General features: G+C 37.9%; 1 protein-coding gene across 2 annotated transcripts in view; it reads right to left on the bottom strand.

Annotated features, from left to right (window-relative positions):
- The window catches only part of NKAIN3 (sodium/potassium transporting ATPase interacting 3), a 341572-nt gene that overhangs the window by 26698 nt on the left and 289715 nt on the right, over positions 1-25159 (bottom strand). The window lies entirely within an intron of this gene.

Below are 25159 nucleotides of genomic sequence, written 5' to 3'. Positions count from 1 at the left end.
TAAAGCATCCCAGTGAAAAACTGTTAGGCAAAATTTTCAATTGATAGGTGAATTGTCATGATGTAACTAAACAGTAAAACTGGGTCATGATTCATTGACATCAGGAAGCACCTTATTTCATTTAATTCATGTTAACTGTGCAGGATATGAACAGTTTCATTTCCCCAAAGAACAACAACAGTGAAACCATGCCATAATTTTAACAGCAGCACTCAGGAAAGCATCCTCTTTAACCCAGATCTGTGTCACTTGAGCCACCAAGAGGAAGGGATTAAGATCTTTAGGATCAAGAAATAGAAACTGCACTATGGACACTCCGTATCCATATAGACAAAATATTTTCTTATGACCAAGACCAAAGATGAAGAAAATCCCACTGGGCATGGCCAGACATGTCCAATCTTGAGAAAATATTGTTTGTGCAGCTGTACCCAATTCATGCTATCTGAAAGTCTTGAAGAGACGCTTCATGAGAGATTTCAAAAATAGCGCAGAGATTAGTTTTAAGAACACTCCTTCTTCTCTGGTCCATTCAAAAAATCTAATTAAAATAGTTATTCTAAGGATGTCACAGATCAACCATCTGAGAAAGAGGTAATTTAATAGTATCTAGACAGGTATAAGCTCCTTCAGAAGCAGAGAAATCATTCTAACCTGCTTTCTGGTTGGGCTGCACGAGGAGCTTTACAAGCAGCTCCAAAAGCCTCTCTGCAGACAAAAAGCTTGTCCGCACAAGGGAATTCAGAAAAGTTAAGATGAATTAACTAAAGCTCTGAAATCAATGCACATAAGATAAAGTACATTAAATCCCTGTGTGGCCTTTCCCATTCAGAAATAAAGTGGCCCTAGTTCACTGCAGCTTAATCCTTCTCCAAGGGATTAATCTTCCCATGGAGAATTAAACTACAGTATGCTGAAGCTGAGCTACTTGTGAATGAGGGCTGTCACAGTACTGTGGCACAGTCCTGTCAGAGCTTCCTCTCCAGGGCATTCACCTCACTCCTGTTTTCACAAAGTGACTTTAATCCAACTTTTCTCTCATTCCGAGCAGACTACAGTATCAGCAGCTTCCCTGACTGCATTTTGTTGTCCAGTTTGCTGTGTGGTATTGCCACAACCTCTCTCAGGTGAACATCACTTTGTTGCACTGATGCTCTGAGCCAGCTAAACACAATCCAGCTCTGGAGGAGGCGCTCACTGGAGGTGGCCAGAATGGATTCATGCCTGAGCTGCCCATCCCCATGAACCTGGTGCCATGGAGGCTGCAGCAGGATGGGACCCACAGACACAGCAGGGCTGTAGGTAATAGGAAAATATTTTAAACTATAAAATTCACTCACTTTACCTGCTGAGAATTGTGTGGGTGGTTAGGAGCAGTCCAGCTCCTGCTATTAATGACAAGGCGATCTTACAGTTCTGCTGCCAGCACATCCAGGGCCAGCAGTGGCTTACAGACTCTTTGACGGATTAGGCACATTTTTTCCTTAAATTTCACAGTTTAGAGCATCTTTCAGGCATGACAACTAAAACAATATAAATACAATATAAAGGCTTCCAAGAGATCAAAAGACAAATCATACTGAAGCATGGACAGATGATTCTTCAACTAATTAAAGTTGACAAGAGGGCGTATTTATTACAGTGCTGGATACATGGGGAGTAACCTCCCAAAGACACGTGTAAAAAAAAGTCACAACTCCTGCTCTCTATTTATCCAAAAGGGTTTTACATATTCAGATGTTTCCAGGACAGTTTCTACAATGCCTTTCAAATAAATATTAGCTCTTGCCTCATATTATAATTATTTGAATGTCCATTACAGCTGTGCAATTGTCCTCTTTAATTGGGTTGGTGGGCTTCTGAAGAGGAAGTAAGACATCTTCCTCATAGTAAACTCTTCACCCTTGTCACATTGGCAGGGCTCCTTGGCCTGCTGGTCACAGTCCAAACCTCCTCTCATTCTTCGAAGCCAGTGGTATTTATGGTTCCTGCGCTCTTACAATACTTCATACATCACCTGTCATTCCTAACCTTGTTTCAGTTATCCCCACCTGGTATCAATTAGTTTCCTTGTTAAGCTCTAATCACAGTATATGATCTTTGCTAATTACATTTCTAACTTAACCCCTTCATTCATTTCAGCTCTTAATTAAAATAGATATAGTTTTCATTATTTTAGTTGCATTCCTAGCTCAACCCCTTGACTCAATACCTGAGATGCAGTGCTTGTGCCACCTGAAGGTTACATATAATTAAAAAATATTGCATTAGTACCACGGAAAAACGAGAACACAGGTGATTTTTCATAACAGGATGTCACCTGTTTATTTACATTTCCTGATCACCATTTATGTTGTGCAATTTAACTTCATAAGTCGCTTGGGTTTGTTTCTTTTTCCTAAACATGACTAAAATATTTTGAAGATTAGAACTGCTGACTAAATAATGAACATGATAGAAATGAATTGTAGTACAGGCTGTGGGTTAAGTGTTTGTGAAGGAAGATCAAATATTAGAATTATTTACTCTTTCCCCATCATGTATTTATTTTTTCTTATTAGTAGTATTCTGTATTAATTTTTTTTTCTATAAATGCAGTTCCTTCTTTATATGTACATGTGTACTCTATAACCATGCATATTATCTAACACATATCTCTGTAAGTGCTTCCTGCAGATTTCTCAAATGTCTAAGATGCTGGACAACTGGATATAACACAGCAAGACTTCCACTCTAACAAGTAATAAATGACCTGACAGAGAAAGCAATAGGGAAAAGTGCTCAAAAAAGTCTTTCAAAACATGTGGGTCATGACAAGCCTGAGTTTTAACAGTGCTAAGAGCTTACATCTTGCTCTTTCAGTAGACTTCCTCCTTAATCTTTTCCCACTCTCTTCAATTTTTGAAACACACTTTGCCTAATCTATGACCTTCTTGCAAAATCAGCACCCTTTCTCTACTCCTCAGAAATATATTTCTTTATATTCCTCAGCATTAGAAATCACTGCTAGCTGTTGTATTTATGATGTATATTTGTTTAAAGCACACCATTTCCCCCATCTGTTTAGTTATTCATACCAGGAGAAAAAAAAAGTATATATATACCCTTTTTCAATTTTGTGGTCTTTTCAAGGGGAAAAAAAAAGATGAGGTGACTAACCATAGCCCTCCATAATCCAACAATATCTTTCTGTAGTTAAAAGTCAGAATGCATTTTTCTGGAAGAATAAAGCAACAAGGAGAAAAAAGAGCCCTTTAGCATCAATAGGTACTGCTGCTTGAGGGGTCAGCAATGCTTGGCTTGTAACTAACAAACAAGTAGTTATAGTTGGGTAACTGATATCTACAGCGCCATTAACAAGAAGTGATAAAGTGGGAATATACCCTTTGACAGATGAGACTTGTTTCCAGGTCCTTAAACAGAGTTACAGCCACCACTGTGTGAATATTTTTGTAAATGAATCAATTAAAACCTCTTATTTTGCGTTATTGATGGACATGCTAATAAAATATTTATCCCAACAAATTACTTTTGTTATCTTGATTAACACAGCTGCTGTTTAATTAATAGTGTTATGCTCATGTGAGCCCATCTAGCCATCAGGCTAATTGCCAGTCTTGGTACTGGAAATGTTGGCTATTGGCCTGGCACCAAGTGATAGACTTAAATGTGTGTTCCCTGATAACTAAAGCAATTATGATGCATATGAGCTGGAAGATTCTTAATTTGGTTATCTTGAGTTTCAGTAATCATTCAAAGGGACCAATGAAGTGGTTGGAACAGGATGTCCAAAGCATCAAAGATCACTAGCACCTGAAAGTATAAATAGGATAAAGAGATAAAGTATATATAGTATAGTATAAATATATAAATTTACTATATATTAGTAAATTTATATAGTATTTATATAATTTTATATAAATGCACTATATAAATATATAGTATAAATATATAAATTTCTCTCTGGCTTGATCCAGAGAGAAATACAGACAGCCAGGAGGCCTTGTCCTGACAACACTGAGTTCAAGGCGTGGAAACCTTCTGGGATCCCTGCACTGTACAAGACTGCCTGTCTTACCCGGAGAGCCCAGGCTAGTTAAGTGTCTCAAAAGACACCTGTCTGTGCTATTCTTCAGGAAATCAGGTGGGAAATTGTGGGTAGAGTCTGCTGTCCCCAGCCTTCTTCTGTCTACACAGTGGTTAGGCTACACACCTTTCTCTAGACAGAATCAACAATATATAAAATATTTCAGGGAAACACAGAATGGTTTTGGTTGGAAGGGACTTTAAATCTCTTCTTGTCCAACCTCCCTGCTGTGGGCAGGAACATCTTTCACTAGGTCAGGTTTCTCAAATTTCATCCAACCTGTCCTTGACACTTTCAGGTATGGGGCATCCACAGTTGCTCTTGGCAACCTGTTCAAGTGCCTCACCACCCTCATTGTAACAAATGGCTTCCTTATCTTCAATCTTTCAATTTACAACTCTTACCCTTTGCCTTCTCACCACAGATCACAGTAAAAAGCATATTTCCATCTTTCTTATAAGCCTCCTTTATAAATGGAAAGGTGAAATGAAGTTTAAATAGCCCCAACTCTCTCAGCCCTCCAAATATTCTCACAGCCCTCCAAGTGGACTATCATGAAAGCAGAGTAGAGGGGTAGAATCACCTCCCTTGACCTGCTGCCTACGCTTCTTGTGATGCAGCCAAAGGTACAACTGGCTTTCTGGACTGCAAGTGCACTTTGCTGACTCATGTTAAAAGTTTGACATTCACCATGTTCCCCAAGTTCTTCTCAGCAGGGCTCCTTTCAAGCCATTTATCCCCCAGTCTGTACTGATATCATGGACTGCCCTGATCCAGGTACAAGATCTTGCATGTGGCCTTTTTGAAGTTCATGTGGTTCACACAGGTCCACTCCTTGAGCCTGCCAAGGTCCCTCTGGGTGGCATCTTTTCCCTCAAGCCCATCAACAGCACCACTCAGCTAGGTGCCATCAGCAAACCTGCTGAGGGGGCACACAATACTGCTGCGTCAGTACTGGAGACACGAAATAACACTGGTCCTACTGTGGGCCCCTGAGTGATACCACTTGTTGCTGAACTTTGAGCCATAACTCTTTGGACATGACCACACAGTGTTTTTAGACCCATCAGAATTTTCCTACCAAAAACCTTATTTCTTCAATGACTAGCTGAGAAGTGTTGCTGAATTCTCCAAGTCATGGTGAAGGATAGGCTCAGGATGTGAGAAACAGTTGTCCCCTAGGCAATAAATTGGCAGAGAGTCCCCAAAGGAATTTCTTATTACTGGAACATGGGTACATTGATATTATGCTATTATCAAGGCTTTTGATGCATAATTTATTTTCTGCTGATATCCTTAAGTAGAAATAAAATAGTAGTAGTCTCTGTGATTTTTCTCCCATGCAGACAGCAGGTTCTCAAGAGGACCTTAATGCTTTAGTCTAACTAAAATCTCCAGGCTTAAGCTACGGACATCTGCATGAAATGTAAATGCCTAGTTTAATAGAAGTGAAATTAGATTATATAATTGTCCATCATTAAACTGAGAGAAACTATTAAAACATGTAAGAAATTAAAAAAAACTAATCATTTGAGCAAATATATGCTGTGAGATATAATTGCTTTAATAAATGGCTATTACTAGAATATATCCTATTAAAAATAAGAATCAAATTGAATGCAAAAATGTATGTTTACTTGCTAATTAATGTATTTTAATAGTTACTACTTAATGTGGATTAACCTTTCCTTAGGAAAGCAAGGGCAAATGCAAAATAAAACTAGAGTGATGATTTAAATCAAGGCCATTTTCTGAAGACTGAAATACTTTTTATTAAAATTGATGATTTGGATAATTTTGATTTAAATTTCCCTGCTTTGCTTTGCCAGCATCAGCTGTGGCCTTTAAATACACTCTCACAGTATGAGATTGCTTTCCTATCAGCTTCACATACTGCAGTTGCACTGATCAAAGCAGATATGTGAGTCCTCCCTAAGTATTTAAGATCACATGAAGCAGTGCCCTGGGCTATCAGGGTTATTATTCAAGATCAGGTGTACAACAGGTCATTTACCACTGGCAATTACAGAGTTTTGTAGAGATCTCATTGCAACAACATGGAACCATCCACATAAACAAAATAAATGTACAGCACTCTTGGCTCTAAGAGGATGTGTGTGACATTGTAGGTAAACTAGATTTGGAAGATTTCTCCCATCTGGAGAAAATGGAAACTGCACTTTACATTCTTCCTTGTACACATCTAGCCCACCCAGCTTGTCATCGCACTGAATACGGCTTTTTCTTGACTTCTTTTTTGCTGATGAGAACTGAAAATCATCATTTCTTATTTATGTCTTGGGGTTCTTCAAAAGTGTAACTTGGCAAACACAATTCCTTTTATTCTGCAAGGAATTTCACTATTACCTAATTTCCTACAAAGACTGAGGGAGTATGAAAGGAGAAGAAACTTTTAGAATTGAATCTTTATGCAGTAAAAATTTGTAGGATACGAAGATTGACAAGATGTCTTAAATTTAACTTATAAAATGGAAACTGTGTAGCAAGAGTGAATTTACTGAACAAAAAGGTAAAAATGCATTAAATTACAAAGCATCCTGCCTATTACTGTCTCCTGATTAGCATTTTCAGAAGAGTTAACAACTACTGAGGAGAAGCTGAAACATGAGTAATTAATCTTCTTAGCTACCTACTTGCCACTAACACTTTTATTACTCTGCAGAGAGGACTGTAAAGCCCTTTTCCTCTATTAAAGACTAGAAAAGTGCTAAATCAGAATGGGAGATACATAAGGGAAACTGGATATTATCCCAGTATCTGTGTGTATTCATGATTTAGCAAGACAGAAATATGACTAAGATTATCAAGCACAAAGAAATCATAACCCTACATATTTCAAGACAATGACAATGGAAAAAGATCCAGAGTAACAGCAGTATATAGATGGAGCATAATAATAACCATTTACTACTCTAGTATATAGTTATCCAATTATATGACTCTATACAATTATGCACTCTATCTGCTTGATTATAAACATTTTACTAGAAACATATTGTAAAACTGTATCATTATGGATAATTTCAAAACTGAATGCAATTTTTAAATTAAAGGACAGTCTCAAAGGTATGTCTGCATTTTCCAGAATTATATGGTGAATGCATAACATTTTACACTGGTAGCAGGGGGAGGCTCAATCTGAAAGTACTTAGAAATCTAAAACCATGAAAGTGAACAAACAACTGGAAAATTGTCCAGAAAACATAGCAGGAAAAGATAGCAGCAATAGCTGAAGTACTCTATGTTGTCTGTTTTTTTTTTTTTTTTTTTTGTGTTTTTTTTTTTTTTTGGTGTTTTTTTTTTTTGTTTGTTTTTTTTTTGTTTTTTTTTTTTTTGTTTTTGTTTTTTGTTTTTTGTTTTTTTTTTCCCCCTTCTCCTTCATCTTCCGAAAATCTATTTGATTTGAGTTGAATAAAATTCAGGCTGTATTGTCTGCTAATTTAATCAGCATGGCACAGAGCTGGTCTGGTCCAGCTGTGCCTTTTGCAGCTGTAGTGGAAAGATCTTAGAGATTATAACTCTGATAGCCCTTAAAATGTGCTAAGGACTCTAAAAATGGCTGACGGGAGCTTGTGAGGACTTTTGCTATATATTTACCATGGAGAAACAATTGAGGATATACTAAAATGTCTGTTCTTAAAATACATAGAAGTTGTTGTTGGCTAATACTGCAGAAGACAATTCCTCTTGAATACCATCTAGCTAGAACTGGGAGCCCAGCAGCAGGCTGGAAGAGACTACTTACACCTGTTAGCTACTGTGCTTTTTGAAGTTCTACCCTGTATTTGTATTTGTATTTGTATTTGTATTTGTATTTGTATTTATATTTGTATTTGTATTTGTATTTGTATCTGTATTTGTATTTTTGAAGTTCTACCCTGTATTTGTACCCTGTATCTGTTCTCCTTGTTCCCACTGCGTCTCTTGGGCTTTAAATTAAAAATCGTATTGACAATCAAATTTTCCCAGGCCAAGATCAGACGCTTCGTACTTGGTCTGGGAATTTATTTCTCCAGCAGCATAAATGTATAATTACCCCAGTATCCAGTTGCCCAAAATGACTTTACCAGTTAAGAGGGAGGACTGATGTGTTATGTTACCAAGAAGTGTTCCAGCTTTGTGAGGGCTGAGAGCAAGAAGGGAAACATAGTGTGTTCTCTCTCCCCTCTTGCTCTTCAGCTTAGCTATGGGTTACTCTCCCTCCTTTGTTTTTGCTGCAAGTCCTTAGAAATAATATTTTGTGTTCTGAGATCTGAAAGATGGAGGATTTTGAGCAAATGGTGTAATCCAATCTTGTGTATAATTACATAAGTCACAGAATTTCACCCAGGTACTCTGTTAACACTATGATAATGTCAGAGCACACCTCACAGACTAGGTTGGGGTACTGGTGCTCCAAGATGAGTTATAGTAACAGAAGTGATCTGGGAACCTTTGTTCTTTACTCAGAGAAGAGATTAGAAATACACCCCAAGCATTAATTCTTATCTATTTGCTTGTCTATTGTGTGATAGAGATCTTAATTTCCTAGTTGGAATGAAAAGGAAGTCTCACTATGTAAAAACACTGAACATAGTACTTAAACATGACTGGTCAGAACAGTGTTTTATCTTGAAATATATTAACTGCTTGTTAATGATACAATTGAATATAGTGAAAGTCAAAAGTGCAAAATAAAGCCAACTTTAAATATTGAAAGTTTAAGAGCGAAACAATGGAAAGTGAAGGGGAATAGGGTGGTAACAAGGAAGAAAAGGAGACCTACATCTGAGCAGACTTAACAAAATCACCAAAAAGGAATTGGATAAACAAGTGAGACTTTACATCTAGCTTTTCTCCAGTGTGCAAAGAAAATAAAAGTCATCCTAAGAACAGGGTCAAAGTTCTCATATTTCATTCAATAACTAATTAGTTTGTCAGCTGAATAACAGGAACTGAGAAAACCCTTTACATCTAATTTTACAATAAGCAGGCGAAAAGATGACCTTCCTTCATTTCTGCCCAACTGACTTCGTGTTACTTGTTTTTATATTTTCTAAATACCTGCTTTTATTTGCTTTCACCTTTACTTATCAGTGTTAAGGATAATTTCAGAGCTACTTTCAGATCACACTATATTTCACATCTTTTGATATAACAAAGAAATTCAAGTATGATGGTGTCTTGTAACCCAATATATTTCCTAAAGAACTTATCAGGTAATGACTTTATCTGCACCTGAGCTGCACATACCTAATGTCTGCCAGGGACTAAAGCCAGTGTAAATCTCTTTGGCATGTGACAAGGTACTTGGGAAGGTTTTTGAATCCTAGGGAAACTGATTATGCATGCAGGGGGTACAAAAGCCAATTGCTTTCTGAACAGCAGAATATTGCAAATCTTGGCCATTTTTTATGCTAATACTCCTTTTAAAATTCTTTCACTGCTTATACTGCAATTATGAAAGATGTTCTTTGTTGATAGAATGCCAAAAGATATTTTTCCCTCCTTATTAGATCTGAAGGCACATAATGAGAGTATTATTGCCACTTACTTCTTACAACAGACACAGAGAATGTATTTTAATTCCAACAATGCATTGAAATCTGTAAGAATGACTTCTTTTCTACGGAATCATTTCTTTCCCTTCATGTTCAATGTAAATAACACATGCACGAAACAATTATATTACCATAAGGCAGTACCCATTTAAAGACAAACTGTGACATGGAAACAAAGATGTCTAGTTCAAGATTTGAGTGAATTACAACCATCTGATCCCCACTATTAGCTAAGCACCTTTGTAGATTTATCTTAAATACCTAAGTAATAATAGCTAAGACTGAACATAATATTATTCTGGCCCCTGCTAATCCATAAAGATGGCTTAAAAATCATATGAAAAAAAATTGCAAAGCTTTCAGTAACAACAGTTATGCCACAGCAGTAAGTCAAGGGAGGTGATTCTCTTCCTCTGTTCTTGCAAGACCCCACCTGGAGTGTTGTGTCCAGCTCTGGGGGCCCCAACATAAGAAGGACCTGCTGGAGTGAAGCCAGATGAGGCCACGGAGATGATGTGAGCCTCTCCTATGAAGATAGGCTGAAACAGCTGGGGCTATTCAGCCTGGAAAAGAGAAGGCTCTGAGGAGACATTGGAGCACCTTCCAGTGCCTGAAGGTGCCTACGAGAAACAGACTTTTTACAAGTGATAGGACAAGGGGCCTGTGTGAGAGTGTTGAGGCAGGGGAACAAGTTGCCCAGAAGAGACGTTGTGGATAGAAGTGTTCAAGGCCAGGCTGGATGGGGCTTTGAGCAACCTGGTCTAGCAGGAGGTGTCCATGCCCATGGCAGGGGATGTTGAATCTGATGATCTTTAGGGTCTGGTCCCTTTTGATCCAAACCATTCTATGATACCTCAAAGAATGGCAGAAAACCAAAAAGCAACCCAAACAGATAGACCCAAAGCTAACACATCATCTCATACAGGAAATGCTGTGTGATCCAGTGAATGGAAAGTAAAAATTACACCTCTACCCTTAGCAGCCTGCTCATATTATTGACCCAAGTGGAACCTTCTGAGAGGACTTGTGGGAGTGGCTGACACAGAAATGCACCTCAGAAGTAATCTCCAAAGCCTGACTGATATGCAATAGCTTAGAACAGCTATTAATCAAATCACACAGAAATAAAAGCTTTGAATATTAACCAAGAGCTGGTTAAAAATTCACAATAGTGTAGAAATTCATATAAGGCAGCATGAATGAGCAGAGGTTGTCTGAAAACTTTTCTTATAATCTGGTTTGCAGGGCAGGTGAGAAAAGTAACATACAGTATTTCTCTCTGTGGGTATCAATTCCAAAATATTTTTGGACATTGCATAGTTCAGTGTTCTTTTTCTATTATTATTTTGTTTAATATATGCAAGGAAAATCACACACAAAAAAAAAACCACCAAAAAACAACAACAACAACAACAACAACAAAAAAAAAACCAAGAAAAAAAAAACCAAGGAAAAAAAAAAAAAAAAAAAAAAAAAACCTTTATGACCATTAGATTTTGACTTTTTTTTTGCCTTTTTGGGTGTGTTTGTTGAAATATTAGGGTGATGAATAATAGCAGATGACAGATAGAAGAGGTGGAGCTACAATGATCTTTCTTGATCATCCCTTTGTTTTTCCTAATCAATTTTCATCTAACAGCATATTTAGTAGATGATCTACCCCACGTGTTCTTTTGCTTGTGTATGAATATACCATATTTAAACCACAGAACAAATGATTCAGTTTTGAGCACAGTTGAACTGGGTTTCTTTGTCTTTGGAAGGAACAATACTATAATTAGAAACATGGCAGAATTTATGTGCTTGGCAACAAATATAGCAGCGTCCCCACTCAGCACAAACTGTAATTATTCAATATGAGGACATGGGGACAAACATGACAGAATGGTGTAGGATGAAAGATGGTGGAAGGGGAAAGCCACATCCTTGTTTGATCCTTCCCACTGTAGTTCTCATTATGGATAACACTGCAAAGTGTTTTAATTTGTTCAAGCTGCAAAATGAATGTGCAGAGGGATGTACATAAACACACACACACACGTCCTTATAATACTTCATGGAGTGGTTTTCTGTGATATGTGAGAAACAAGAATACCATAAAAGATGCAATGTTATCAGTTTGCTCAGGTATTCCCAGTTAAACTGTGTGCTAAAAGGCTTTTGTGCTGGATTCCCACTGGGCAGAAAAGCTATCAAGAATTGCAGTGAAGCTTTGCTTTCTATCAGTGTCTAATGAATTTCCAAAGCTGCTTCTCCTGTCATGTCTGACCCAGTGTGATCTCTTATATCACATGTCCCTAGCACAGTTTATTTGATTGCAGTAGATGGTCCCTTTGTCTCTTTATATGTGTTGTGGCTTCATGTCCTGCTCACTCCTGTTTCTTACCAGCACCTTTCACTTACACTGCACCCCACTGCTCCCTTTGCCTTCATCTGGGCCTGGTCCTGCAGCCTGAAGCCCAGGGCACATCCTAAAGCAGAACTGCCTTTCCAAAGTATCTCAGCTCAGCCTGTAATCAGGCAGAATGCAAATACACAAGCTACACTGGAGCCATTCTAGAAAGGACTTTTCTCCCACTATCAGTACAAAACCATCACAAGCATCCCTTCACGGCTGGTGAATATGTCTCCACATTCCCCACATTTTGGGTGTATGGGAGGCATTTTCTTGTCTTGCCCCAGATCCAAGTGTCAGGATGTTTTAGCATATGGGAGGTGGATTTGGCCCTAACTCCTGCCATGAGGTTACTCCTGAAAAGAAATGCAAATGCAGCAAGAGAGTCTGCACCTGGCAAAAGTAACTGCTCATTTGCTGCACTGCGAGTTTGTCCTGACTGGAGACAGGTTTCACATGGAAGTCTCTTTGGACTCCCTGACTCTGGATCATCTAGGCTGAGCTTCTGGTTACAGCAGGTAGTTTCTTTCTGGGAAACAAGCTCAGATTTAATCTAGGACAAAGGTGATGGTGCTTATTTGGGTCATGTTCTGGCACGAAGAGAGACTCTGAATTACCCTGCCTGAAGGAGATTATGTCAGGCAGAGAAAATATTAACCTACATATCCTTCTTCTCCTTGCATCCAGAACTGGGATGCACCTTTGCCAAGAAATCTTCCCCTTTACATGAGGGACACCAGAGCATCAAGAGCAGGTCCTTAGTCCTTGGAAGAAACCTTATTATACATGGAGGAAGCTGAAGTATCACCAAAACAGGCACCTTTGGACATCTGGGATATGTTTCTAGGGTTCCTGTGCTCTTGGACAGGGTGTTTGAACTCTCTTTCTTTTCTTCCTTTCAGGTACAAATAAGTTTAAACCTACTAAACCATGCTGTGCATCTCAGACTAGCTGAAAAAACACCTGGGAGGTTAAACTTTATGTCACTCTTTCCCCTGCTGAAACAATTCCCTCCTAGTGTGAGCAGGAGTAGAGCTGGCTCATTTAAAGGAAACACAGGTAGGTCTATTTTAATGGCAACTCTCTCAGCTCTTTGAAATGTTAACTTTTACAAAAGCCAGTTTAGACCAAAAGGAAAATAAAAGAGAGGCAATCTGGCTTCTGTAATAGCAAACTGGCACAAATTGTAACTATTCAATATGAAGACATGGGGACAAACATGACAGAATGGTGTAGAAGGACAAATAATGGAAAGGGAAAGCCAAGTCCCATATTAAAGCCCTTTGGGGGATAATTTGATTGATACAGAACACTTACACCTCCAGAAAATTCTTTGACCAGATCCCTAACCACAGCTTCTCAGTAATTACATGCTGTCATGGAATAAAAACTGTTTATCTCTTAACCTCATAGAAAAGAACAGAATAGGTCTGGGCTATTTCAAGTGGAAGGGACCTACAACCTACAGTGGTCCAAGTGCCTGATCATTCCACCTCTGACCAAGGGATAAAGCTTATTGTTAGGGGCATTGTCCAAATGCCTCCTACACACTGACAGACTGGGGCCATCAACCACCTCTTTGGGACCTGCTCCAGTGTTGCATTAATTTCGTAGTCAAGAAATGCTTCCTAATGTCAAGTCTAAACCTTCCCCAGTGCAGCTTTGAACCATTCCTACGTGTCCTATCACAGGATATCAAAACTGAAGAAAAGATCAGCACCTGCCTGTACACTTGCCCTCCCCAGAAAGCTGGAGAGAGTAACGAGGCCACCCCTCAGCCTCCTTCTCTCCAAACAAGCTGAATGTCCTAAGCTACTCCTCACAGGATGTCTTCCAACCCTTTCACCAGTTTTGCTGCCCTCCTCTGGGTGCATCCAAGGACCTTCACATCCTTCTTAAACTGTGGGGCCCAGAAGTGCACACAGCACTTCAGGTGGAAATGATGCAAAACACAGTGGTAAAATCACCTCCTTTGGCTGGTGATGCTATATTTGATGCACCTAAGGGTGGAGTTTGCCCTCTTGGCTGCCAGGGCACACTGCTGATTCTTCCTGAGCCTGCTGCCAACCAGCCCCTGAAAAGTATAAGGGTATAAAAACTATGTACAGTTTATTTACATGATGCAGCAAAGCAGAATAAAAGTCCACTGCAAAATGTTGTAGATGGATTTAAGGGCATTGAGTGACTGGGTGATAAAATTAGAGCTGAAATTCTATGTCAATAAATGCAAAGTAATGCACATAAGGAAAACCAACTGTAACTACACATATACAGTAATAGGCTCTAAATTTGATATTAGCTCTCAGGAAACTTGTGAATAGTTCATTATAAACCTTAGCTCAACGCTCAGTGGCAGTCAGAAAGGAGAATCAAATAGTAGAAATGCAACAGGAAAGAAAGTAAAATACATCATTATGCCACCATACAAATCCCTTGTGTCCTGCATCCTCAGTGCTACACACAGTTCTTTCTCCTCATTTCAGAAAGAAAGTAGTTGAATCAGAGAAATTACAGAGAAAAGTATCAAAGATAGTCAAAGATATGGGTGAGTTTAGAAAAGGGAGAGATTAGACAAATTCACCTTTCTAAAGGAGACAATTAATGACAGAATCATAGAAAAAATAAAATCATGAATGGCTTGGAAATGACACAAAATAATTAATCCCACTTTTCATTATATAAGGACAATGGAAAATCAAACCAAATTATCAGATCACAGACTAAGGTGCTGCCTTTCATCACAAAATGAAGGAAGGACATTTTCCACACAAATCAGAAATAAACTATGGAACACAAAGCCCCAAACATGCTGGAAAGATCAGTCCTATAGATGGATTAAAAGCTGTTCTTTTCAGGGAAAAATGTTCATCAAAGGCTGTGAGAAACCAGACTTCAGATGTGACAGGGAAGTCCCAGACAATATACTGAGAAGACATTAAACCCTCATCTTTGCTGTATTGAACATGTCAATTTATTACTATTTACATTTCCTAAATTCAGCTGTAAATTTTATAGTTGGAAAATCAGAAGCATGGTAATCTAATGCACACAATGGGAATAAGATTAAAATATTAACTATAGGTTTAATGTACACATTATAATTTCAGCCCAATTTTTTTTGAATTAAAATGAATAAGTTGAAGTCCCTTGCAATCAGGTTTTGAAATTCATATGGAATGGCTTAGTTAGGTATGTTGCCTATTCCAGATGAAAAGGAAGACATGATGTTGATGCTTCCACATAAAATATTGAGAACAGATATGAGTGATGATTAGCTATTACATTAGATTTCTAAAATTACTCCCAGCAGTTCATAATCTAAAATTTCCTTGCAACCTCATTCATTGTGAAAAATATAGGTTGTGGTTGGAGCTGGGCCAGGAAAACTTTTTTTGTTCAATTAAGACTAAATTGGCTATTACAAAATGTCAAAATATTTTATAGATTTCATTCTGAAGTATTTAAAAAGTCAAAAAGTCGCATTAATCAGGCAGTCTTTGCAGTAATAAAAAAATTAATACTTAAGAACAAAAACAAGTGCAAGGAAAAAAAAATGACCTCTCAAATGAAAAGAATGAGGTGTTACATTAGTTGTTACATTTCTAAAATACTACTCAGCTCACTGTGGGACCCATTTTCAGTGCCATCTCTAAAACTGATGTCAGTCTGGCCAGTACTAACCTATGAGCTCTTTGTATTTTTCAGATTTTTAATCCATTGTCAACTTATTAAATACGTTGCAATACATAGCAAGGCTTTTGACACTGTCTCCCACAACATCTTCATAGGTAAGCTCAGGAAATGGGGTCAGATGAAGGGGCACAGAGGTGGGTCAAGAACTGTCTGAATGGCTGAGTTCAGAGGGTTGTGATGAGCAGAGCAAAATCCACTTGGAGCCCTGCAGTCAGTGCATTCCCCAGGGATCAGTAGTGGGCCCACTCTTACTCAATTCGTTTATCAGTGACCTGGATGAAAGGATAGAATGTAGCCTTCAGTTTATCAAATTCTTATATAGCTTTTTATAATTATTAAACTTGGCAATTTTGGGAACCCAGTGCAAAACTAATAGCTGGGTTTTTTTGCCAATTTTAATATTCTTAGATAGTGATTGTTACTTGTTTTAGAGCACAGTCATTTTGTCTTATGTATGGTTTCTCTAAAAATCTGCAGCACTGTGAAGAAATACATAACATATTACTTACATTTTTTTAGAGGTAAGAAGTGCTATTACATAAACTTAAAAATTTGTATGATCTTACTCACTTTCATGAAGAAAGTCCTGAGAGAGGGATGAGACTTCCTTTGGATGTTGTAATACACAAACCAAATAATATCTACAAGAAATAGCACTGAATGGGAAAACAGCTTACACTACAGGAGCCCTGAACTACTGGAGATGACAATTCTGGGTGGAGAACTGTGGGACAAGGACATTAATCAACCAGGAAGCAGGTTGCAGTGATCTGAGATGGAACAAAGCTTCCAGGTCTATCAGGTCTATGAAAAAGAGAAATTCAGGGAAGTGATCAGGCTGACTGGAAGAACACACACTGAACAAGTACAAACTTCTCCAAGCAGAAACATAGAAAATGATGGATTTGGCTCAATAACAATCTTCTGGGTGACCTGCATACAGATTAGCAGAGAAAATATAAAATAACACCAGAAGTGTATAGCTCAGTGTGAGCTCAGAAAGGTCAAGACAAGATACAATGAAAAAGAGAATAAAGCATAATAAAAAAATACTCAGTGGCATAAACTAATAAAGGGCAAACTCAAGTAATGAACTGTCAAAGCCCCCAGTGATACAACCCTGCCTGAGGCTGCAGGTTCATGTGGCAGCAATAATTATATTCCAGATGGAAACATCTCCTCCAGGACTGAAGGCATGGGTTTGAGAGGTGGATGTAAGGCTTGGCTATGTTCCATGGCATTGCCTTCAGGGGACTACAGACCTTAAGGTGGCAAAAAAATCAGTGTCTTTTCTCTTTATTCCCTTCTTCAGCAGAAAGATTACCTGTGGTTGGTGAAGTAATGCAACTGACACTCATAAAAGACTCAGGTGAGAATAAGGAAAAGCATGTTATTGATCATCTGCCTAAAATAGCTGAAAAAATTCAGATGTACCAGTCTTGGTAAATTCACCTCAAAACATGTAGAAATCTGGCTAACACAATCTCAAGCATGTTAGAACATATTTGTAACAATTTAATAAAAACAGGAGAGGCCAGAGATTAAAAAATCAAATATTGTACCCATCGCTTTACACAAAGACAGGAAAAAAGAAGAGAAAGACAACACACAAAATTCTATCCCTGACTTCATTTAATATAAATTTCTTTAAAAAAAGAATCAAATTATTAGTTCGTAAATAAACATACTAGTAGGAAGACAAGGTGCTAAGAATCATGTTATAGCGAGTCTGCTCCTTCTTAGGAACAATAATGGGCTTTGTAGTTAGGGAAGCAGAATCAGATGTGACAAATCTTGATTTTAGTAAGCATTTTGATATTGACATTCTTATAAGCAAACAATGACTAGACCAAAGTACTGTTGTATAGACTGAACAACTGGCTTGAAAATTGCACTCAGAAATAGCTACTCATTGTCCTCCATCAAATTAAGAGACAGTTGTTGATGGGGCTCTGTGGAATTTCACCAGGGCCCAGTGCTACCCAGCAGTTTCAGCAGTCACTGGGCTATCTGCAGAGATACTATGCCTTTCACAATTCCAAATGGAGTAAGCTGGCAGTGGTTGCAAACCCCATGGTGGACAAGAAGAGAATTAAAATAATATTGGCAAATGGACAATGGGTTTGGAGAGAAGTATAGTCCATGTGCAAATTACTGTACTTGAGTAGGAATAAGGAATTACCAATTACCTGAAGACCAAATAGGTGAACAACAGGCCACATAGCAGTTCCACAGAATAATGAACCACATCCAGGCTGTGACTGCATAATATCTTAGAGTTGGGGGAAAACCTAGACATCATGCTGGGATGCAAAACTGAATTTCAAGATGAATCAGAAGTGCCCTGGAACACAGCAGCAGTGTGGCATCAGATGACAGGTTGTGTATACTTTGGAGATAAAGAGGAGAACCAAGCAGAGAGATTTCAGATGAAAATTATAAGGATGATCAAGCATCTAGAAAAACATGACCTCTTTGGAAATCTTATGATATTAAATTACACATTCCTTAAAACTTCTGGACCTGGGAGTCTGCATTTACAGTACATTGTTAGTTTTCATTGTTCACAGAAAAATGAAATGCAAAGGGCTTCTTCAGAATGCTGCCACCTAAACCACTTATCAAACAATTTTATTCCAGAAATAATAAGTTACTGTCAGAGGATAAAAATCTTAACAGAGCTTTTCAAATTCAATTACAACATGAACCAATTACTAATATCAAAAGACTTGAGGCTTTTCTCTAATATTTTAAAGCAGCATGACAGATTATTTTGAGTGTGTCAATAATGATTCATACTTCTTGTTGAGTACCCATTGTAAGGGAGAATGTTAAGACAGTTGAACTGTCTTTTTTTGGACCACTATATGAAAAACATAATTAAAGTCATTATGAATCTGGACAGGGTATAACCTTGTCTGACAGCTGTAACAAGAGCAGATGAGATGCAAAGCAGAACCTGATTGCTTCAGGTTTTGTACTGGCTACTATGTGGGAAAGATTCTATTATTATGAAAGAAATATGACACACAGGAAATCTGTCCAAAGCTGAAAACAGAAAGAAGTTGTGTGTGGGTGTATTATTCTCTGATGATGAAGAGATACTACTCAGATGGGATATTACCTTCCCAACAGGCCAAATAAAACACCACCATAAAACAGGAAATATCTTCAACATGAAAAGAAAAAAAAAAAAAAAAAAAAGTAAATTACTGCTGGATGTTGGGCTGTACACGGGAATATCTCTGCAATTCTTTCTCAGAAACACCTTTGAAACATTGTCAGATAGATGTCTAAATGTCCACACCCACCCAGAAGGTAAATAGATACCTAACATATGCATCTACTATAAATTTAGGAATCATCAAGTGCTCTGCCAAGCCTCCAGCTGCCACTCCAGGTGGTTGATACCTTGTAGGTCTAACTTCACACCCCGTTACCATACACAGATATATAAGGCATTTAAAATAGCCAGCTGAAATCTTGGTGGGATAGGACAATGACACCAAATACTTTCACTGAGAAGCCACAAGATACTTTCCCAACTGGGGAGAATGAAAAACTACTGAAACAAATGCACAAAAAAAGCTGAAAAAATAGTATTACATAGAATGATAATATTTTATAATTGCAACATTTCAACACAAAAGTTGCTGAAAATTGTATCCATCTCAGATTTCTACAATGGATCAAGAGGTTACACCAGCAAAATAACCATTGTTTAACCTTTTTGTCAGAAAGTGAAATTGTAATTTTTGTAGTAAACAACAGTGAATGCCATTCCTGTAGTATGTTTTGTTCATTTTCTTATTTTCCCTTTTCACTATATGCCTCTCCCATCTGTTTTGTAACTCACGCTGAGTCCTATCTGCATGACAGAAGGTGAATAATCTAGACAGAATGAATTTTCTTTTATTTGTCTGTACAAAACCCTGGGAAATTAGATATTTTGACTGATATTTCTAGTTTCTTTTACTGTTAGCTGTAGTATTACATAGCTCCCAAATACTTTCTAATTATGTTTACTTCTTTTGAAACTTCCTTAGATGAGTTGCACAGAAAACCAATTATTATATTACAGTATGTAAAAACTAATTCCTAATGAAGCTGAATTCCTACCTGTGGGACACATTAAATTCAAAGAGAGATTTAGTGTGTCTGAAAATCATTTTAGGTACTAAGCTACAAACAGAAACAAATATAAAAGATATTTTCATATGGGCAGTTAGGTAAGCAACTCTTCTAACATGCATTTCCCATATTTTTAATAACATCTTATTAGCATAATGAATCCTTTGTGCTTTAATCAAGTGCTTTACAGATCAAGTTCCATCTATTCAAAATATCCTTATTTTTTAGAGGGTTGGACTAGCAAGAATAAAGAATTATGGTAAGTGCAGTGCATATGAAAATATAATTTTCTCTTAGGTAAGTGGCTGCAGTTTGGTCTTCTGCCCAGCTTAGTTAGTTAAACACGACTAATACCCAGTAGGCATTAACTGCTTAGCTCACCTTGCTTCCTAAAGTGTTTTTATGTGCGTGATGAAAATTGACAGAAAAGAGAGGTATTTGGAAAGAAGAAATATTAAATGCCATGGGAAAGAAGAGATACTAGAATGAACCAGAGGTTGTGTGGGAAAAAAGTCTGCCTAAACCAGAGCAAAACCCTTCATTATATTTTCTCATTCCCTGCTTGCAGGAGGCCAGCTGACTCTAAAAAGGGCTATGGAAATAGCTGTGGATAATCTGCAGCTTAGCAAGGATTTCAGACTAACTGTGCTTTCTAATGCTATTGCCTTGCTTATTTTACCCTTCAAAGGAGGATCTACTGCAAAGTTATTTATTTATATTGCATATAGATGGCATGCTTTGGATATTATGGTTAGTGTCTCCAGATGCAGAGCTCAAGGACATGCTCCATCACGGTGCTTAGCAATTTTCTGTCCTCAGCTCTCACAAAGATAACTTGTAGTCAGAGAAGCAAGTTAAGCTCAGGAAACGAGAGAGCCCAGGGTTTAGGATTTATTTATCTAGATCACCCAGCAGTCAAAGCTCAGCTAAATTCAAAGAAAAGCACTTATGGAAAGCAATTTCTCGATGTTGAAAAGATGCCTCACTCTAGGAGTAGATCAGCTTGGCAGCTCTTAGGAGAGGCACACCTGGGGCTGCTGGGGACCTTGGGGGAGGACAACAAATCTCAGGTGAATCCAGCTGCACTGCTCTAGTGGCTGATTTTTGAACAGAAGAATGGGTAACCATAGAAATTGTTTTCACACAATATGGGAAAAGCTTTTCTATTCCTAAAAATGGTTTACATCTTCTTAAAATGGTTTACAATGCCTGCCCATAACCTGTTTGAGCTCTTACTTTTATAATATATTATAAGCAAGTGTTTAATAAAAATGCAGCACCCTATTGGACAGAGTGAGTATCTAAGCTAAATTAAAAAAAAAAAAAAAACAAAAACACACACACAAAAAAACCCTGACTAGATATTGCAGGTGAGACAGCTGAAATAAGAATTAATTTCTTCAGTGAATAGAAGCCACTACTGAGATAGTATTTACTGGATAAACATGGTAGCATTCAAACATGGGCTTATTGAAATGTTATTCTAATACAGTTTAAGATCGAACGATTCCAGATGGTTAATCTGGAATCCCTGCAGATGGGCCTGTCAGATATACCAAAAGTTTAATCAGACTTTGAACAAACCGATGGACTTTGAACAGCCTGGAGTCTTGGGGAGAAAAAATCCTTGGGAACAATCATGAAGAGATTGATGAAGATATCTGAATAATAGGCAGCAGCCATTATGAGCATCGAGAGAATGCTTGAGTGCACTAAATTCAGGCAAAAAGTAACAGCACATAAAAGCAAAGCAACTGTAGCCAAGCATAATGTGTTTCTGAGACAGGAAGCTATGCTTTTGATTTTCCCTACCTGGCTGAGACTTCAAATCTTGAAAAGAAAGACACATATATAAAGGATTAACAAATACTTATTATAATACTTTGAGCAGCCCTTACCTTTAGGCAAAGATCACAGTAATCACTATCTCTAACATTTGGCTACTGACAGAATATAGCAAATGTCTGTCCTTGTTTTGCTATGGGCAGAAGCTGTTCAAACTAGAATAAGTCCAGAGCATATACTTTGCCACTCCCTTCCTTTCACAGAAATGCAAAAATCATGCTTAATTCTTGATGCCTTTGAGCAGGATGGGAACAGAGAACTCCACATCAGAAGGCAAAGAAAATGAACTCCCTTTATTTCAAATGCACCGCTCTATATATAGAGAACATCGTGCGGATTAATTTCATTGGTCTTAGAGTAAAAACATCTCACACCATTGGTGTGCAGTGAATGATGCACGGTAGCAGAACATATCTATAAACAATGTGAACAACAAGGTAGATTAGAGAATTATTTACATTCTTTCCCAACTGTTTCCCAGGCTCTTGCCTGGTTAGAAAACCTTTCTCTTTCTCTCTGACTGAGCTGAGAATACCCACAAATTCTAAAAGCACATTGCTAATTAACCCTCATATGAGGTACATAGCTACATACTGAAGTATTAGTTTAATAGTTATAGAATCAGAATGGTTACAGAGAAATAGAATGCTTCGGGTTGGAAGGGACCTTAAAGATCATCATCCCATGGGCAGGGACATCTTCCACTACAGCAGGTTGCTCAAAGCCCTATCCAACCTGGCCTTGAACAGTTCCAGGGATGGGGCATCCACAGGTCCCTTTGGGCAACCTGTTCCACTATCTCTGCACCCACTGTGTAAAGAAGTATATGGAAGCACAACTACCCAGTTATTCCCTCCCCCTGTGTCACACAGAACAATAATAAGGACCAAGACCTAGTAGCTTATGCATTTCCATCAGCAAACCACTTAGACCTTGTCTCAGCTGTTAAAAAGCACCCAGTGTGTTAAACGGTATCAAGTCAAATAATGAGAACTCATGAACATAGTTTAGAGCTTTTGTGATAACAGCCCGAAGAGACATGAGGTCTTAAAGTCATATTTAAAGAAGTTAGATACTGGAGTTTAATTAAAACATAGTAGAATAAGAGAAACATGATCCTGATCCCATGTCACATAGTAGCTAACATTCCAAATTCCATGTTAGTTAACATAAACAGGGTAAAGAAAACTTCCAGGTGAAAATCAGGTCTCTAACCCATCTTCACCTGTTTTTCTTTACTTTAAAATACTTTTGATAGTACTTTACACTGGATTTTTTCTGAAGTGAAGCAGATGACAATTTAATGTCTTGACTAATCAAGGCACTTCAAATAGTGTTTCTGAGTGATTTTGAAATACAGAGAATAAGAAGCTGTTGTGAGATCAAAGAAATTTGATTTCTTTGCCCAAATCTGCTAAATCATCCCACTGTGCCCTTTATGCTTCACCTATTGCATCAGCAAAACCAAGTGAAAGGGTTCAGTTCTCTCTTAGGGTTGTGTCATCCCATCATCATCTGAGGCATTGAAAACACCTGTACCTCTCAGTTACTCCCTGGAAGTGCAATTCTTCTGAGAACAGCAATTCATACTGCTCTGAAAATCTTGTCTAAGAACCACCTGCACCCAAAGGCTTATAACAGCATTTCCATGACTTTCCAGAGGCTGATTTGAGGTGGCTCCACATCACCCACCTATCCCAGCTCCCTAGAGGAAAATCCTCTCCGTGCAGGAATCCAAGCCACTGTAACACTGTACTCCTCCACAGGCATGCAGGCGAAAAAGGATGCACCCCACAGGTAATATTGGCCAAAGTAATGTATCAAAGTCCCAAATAAAAGCATACAGATGCTGAAACCCCACAGAAGCTCTCCTGCCTGCTGGTAATTATTTCTACTGTGGATATTTCTGGCTTCATAGGGTGATTATAACATGTTCTCTCATTATTAGACTTTATAAGTCCCATGTCAGGTCACAGCCTGGTAAAACTCCCATAGGTAAAACTCATTCAGAGCAAAATGAGGGATCCTGTGTCATGACAATTATCGTCTCAATTAGTGACATTATTACCATGCTCTAGCAAAAGAACAACGGCACTTTAATGCATTAACAGGTGTAAATGTTCGATTCCTAATTAACATTATGGGACAGAAAATTATTAGACCACATCTAAAAAGGTCAAATTAAAGGGTAAGAAAAGAACAGAACTATACTGTAATAACTAGGGAGCCTGTTTCAAGTTGTGGACCCCTTCACAAGGAAAGGAAAAAAAAAAGCCAAAATCTCATCATATGGGGAAAAATTTCTGAAGGTATATGTTGTGTTCTTCTAAGAAATCAATACTGCATTTGTAGAACAAATTACTTCACAAATGCCAGTGTGAAGATGCACTGTTGGCTTCCTCTGCATTTAGAAACTCAGTCATAATTCACAGTAACAGAAAAAGCCTCCCCAAGCTGCTTTTTCATTGACCATTTAGCCAGATTCTGCAGGAATTCTTCTGCCTTTCAGACTCTATGTTCTTCTATTATCTCCCTGGTTTCCACCCTCCTTACCTAAGGAAATATGATCTCAGGATGATTCACAACATAATAGAGAAGAATGCAAAAATATCAGCTTTTACACAGCGATTGCAAATAGTGATGAAACTTCAAAACATAATACTAGAGAAATCTAGGGTCTCCAAAATTCCCAGGATTCCAATGAACCTTTTCTTTTGCCTTTTTTTTTTTTTTTTTTTTTGTAGTCTAGCCACTCTGTTTTTTAACACTTTTTCTGTCCATTATGTTTTGTTTTCCCTAAGGATTATCTCATATTGTGTTTATGGAATTAGCAGTGGGTTTTCAGAATATCACTAAAGAGTGTGTTTGTGTGGAGGAATTAGTCTCAGTCTTTAAAGACTGGAGCTATTTTCCTTTAATAAGGCTGTTTTCATATTTTCAGTCCTCACAGCTTCACTGCAATGAAGCTAAACAATATGGTATTTCACATGTAAACTTAGCCATGGAAATACAGAACAAAGTCTTTAAGCTTCATGTCTAGGAATCCAGCAGGTCAAACGCTGAGAGGGTCTCAGGGCACTTTCCCAAATTATTTTGCACTTTTTTTGTTTTGTTTAATTCTTTGTTTGTTTGTTTGTTTTGTATTTCAAAGCTGATTTAGATTGGAAACTCATCTTTGTCCAGAGTTTTTGACAGATACTATTAAATACTTTAGACACAGTGGTCAAATAAGTAAATAATTATATATTTAAGAGGATTTATATGTATTTTGTAAAATCTTATGTCCTTGCAATAGACATTGCCTGCTCTGCTGAAAAGGCTCTATAGTTGATATGGTGCCAAAGCTGCCTTTCAGATTTTGTGTGGCCTCATTGAAGTTGGCCCTGAAAGGAGCACTAACAGCCAAAGAACAGGCACAAAAGGGAATGAACACTTTGGGAATGGCAA

This window comes from Vidua macroura, chromosome 1 (assembly GCF_024509145.1).
Source record: "Vidua macroura isolate BioBank_ID:100142 chromosome 1, ASM2450914v1, whole genome shotgun sequence".
NCBI classification, from domain to species: Eukaryota; Metazoa; Chordata; class Aves; order Passeriformes; family Viduidae; genus Vidua; species Vidua macroura.
The sequence above is the reverse complement of the archived record's forward strand: the minus strand, read 5'-3'. Positions and strand labels throughout refer to the sequence as shown.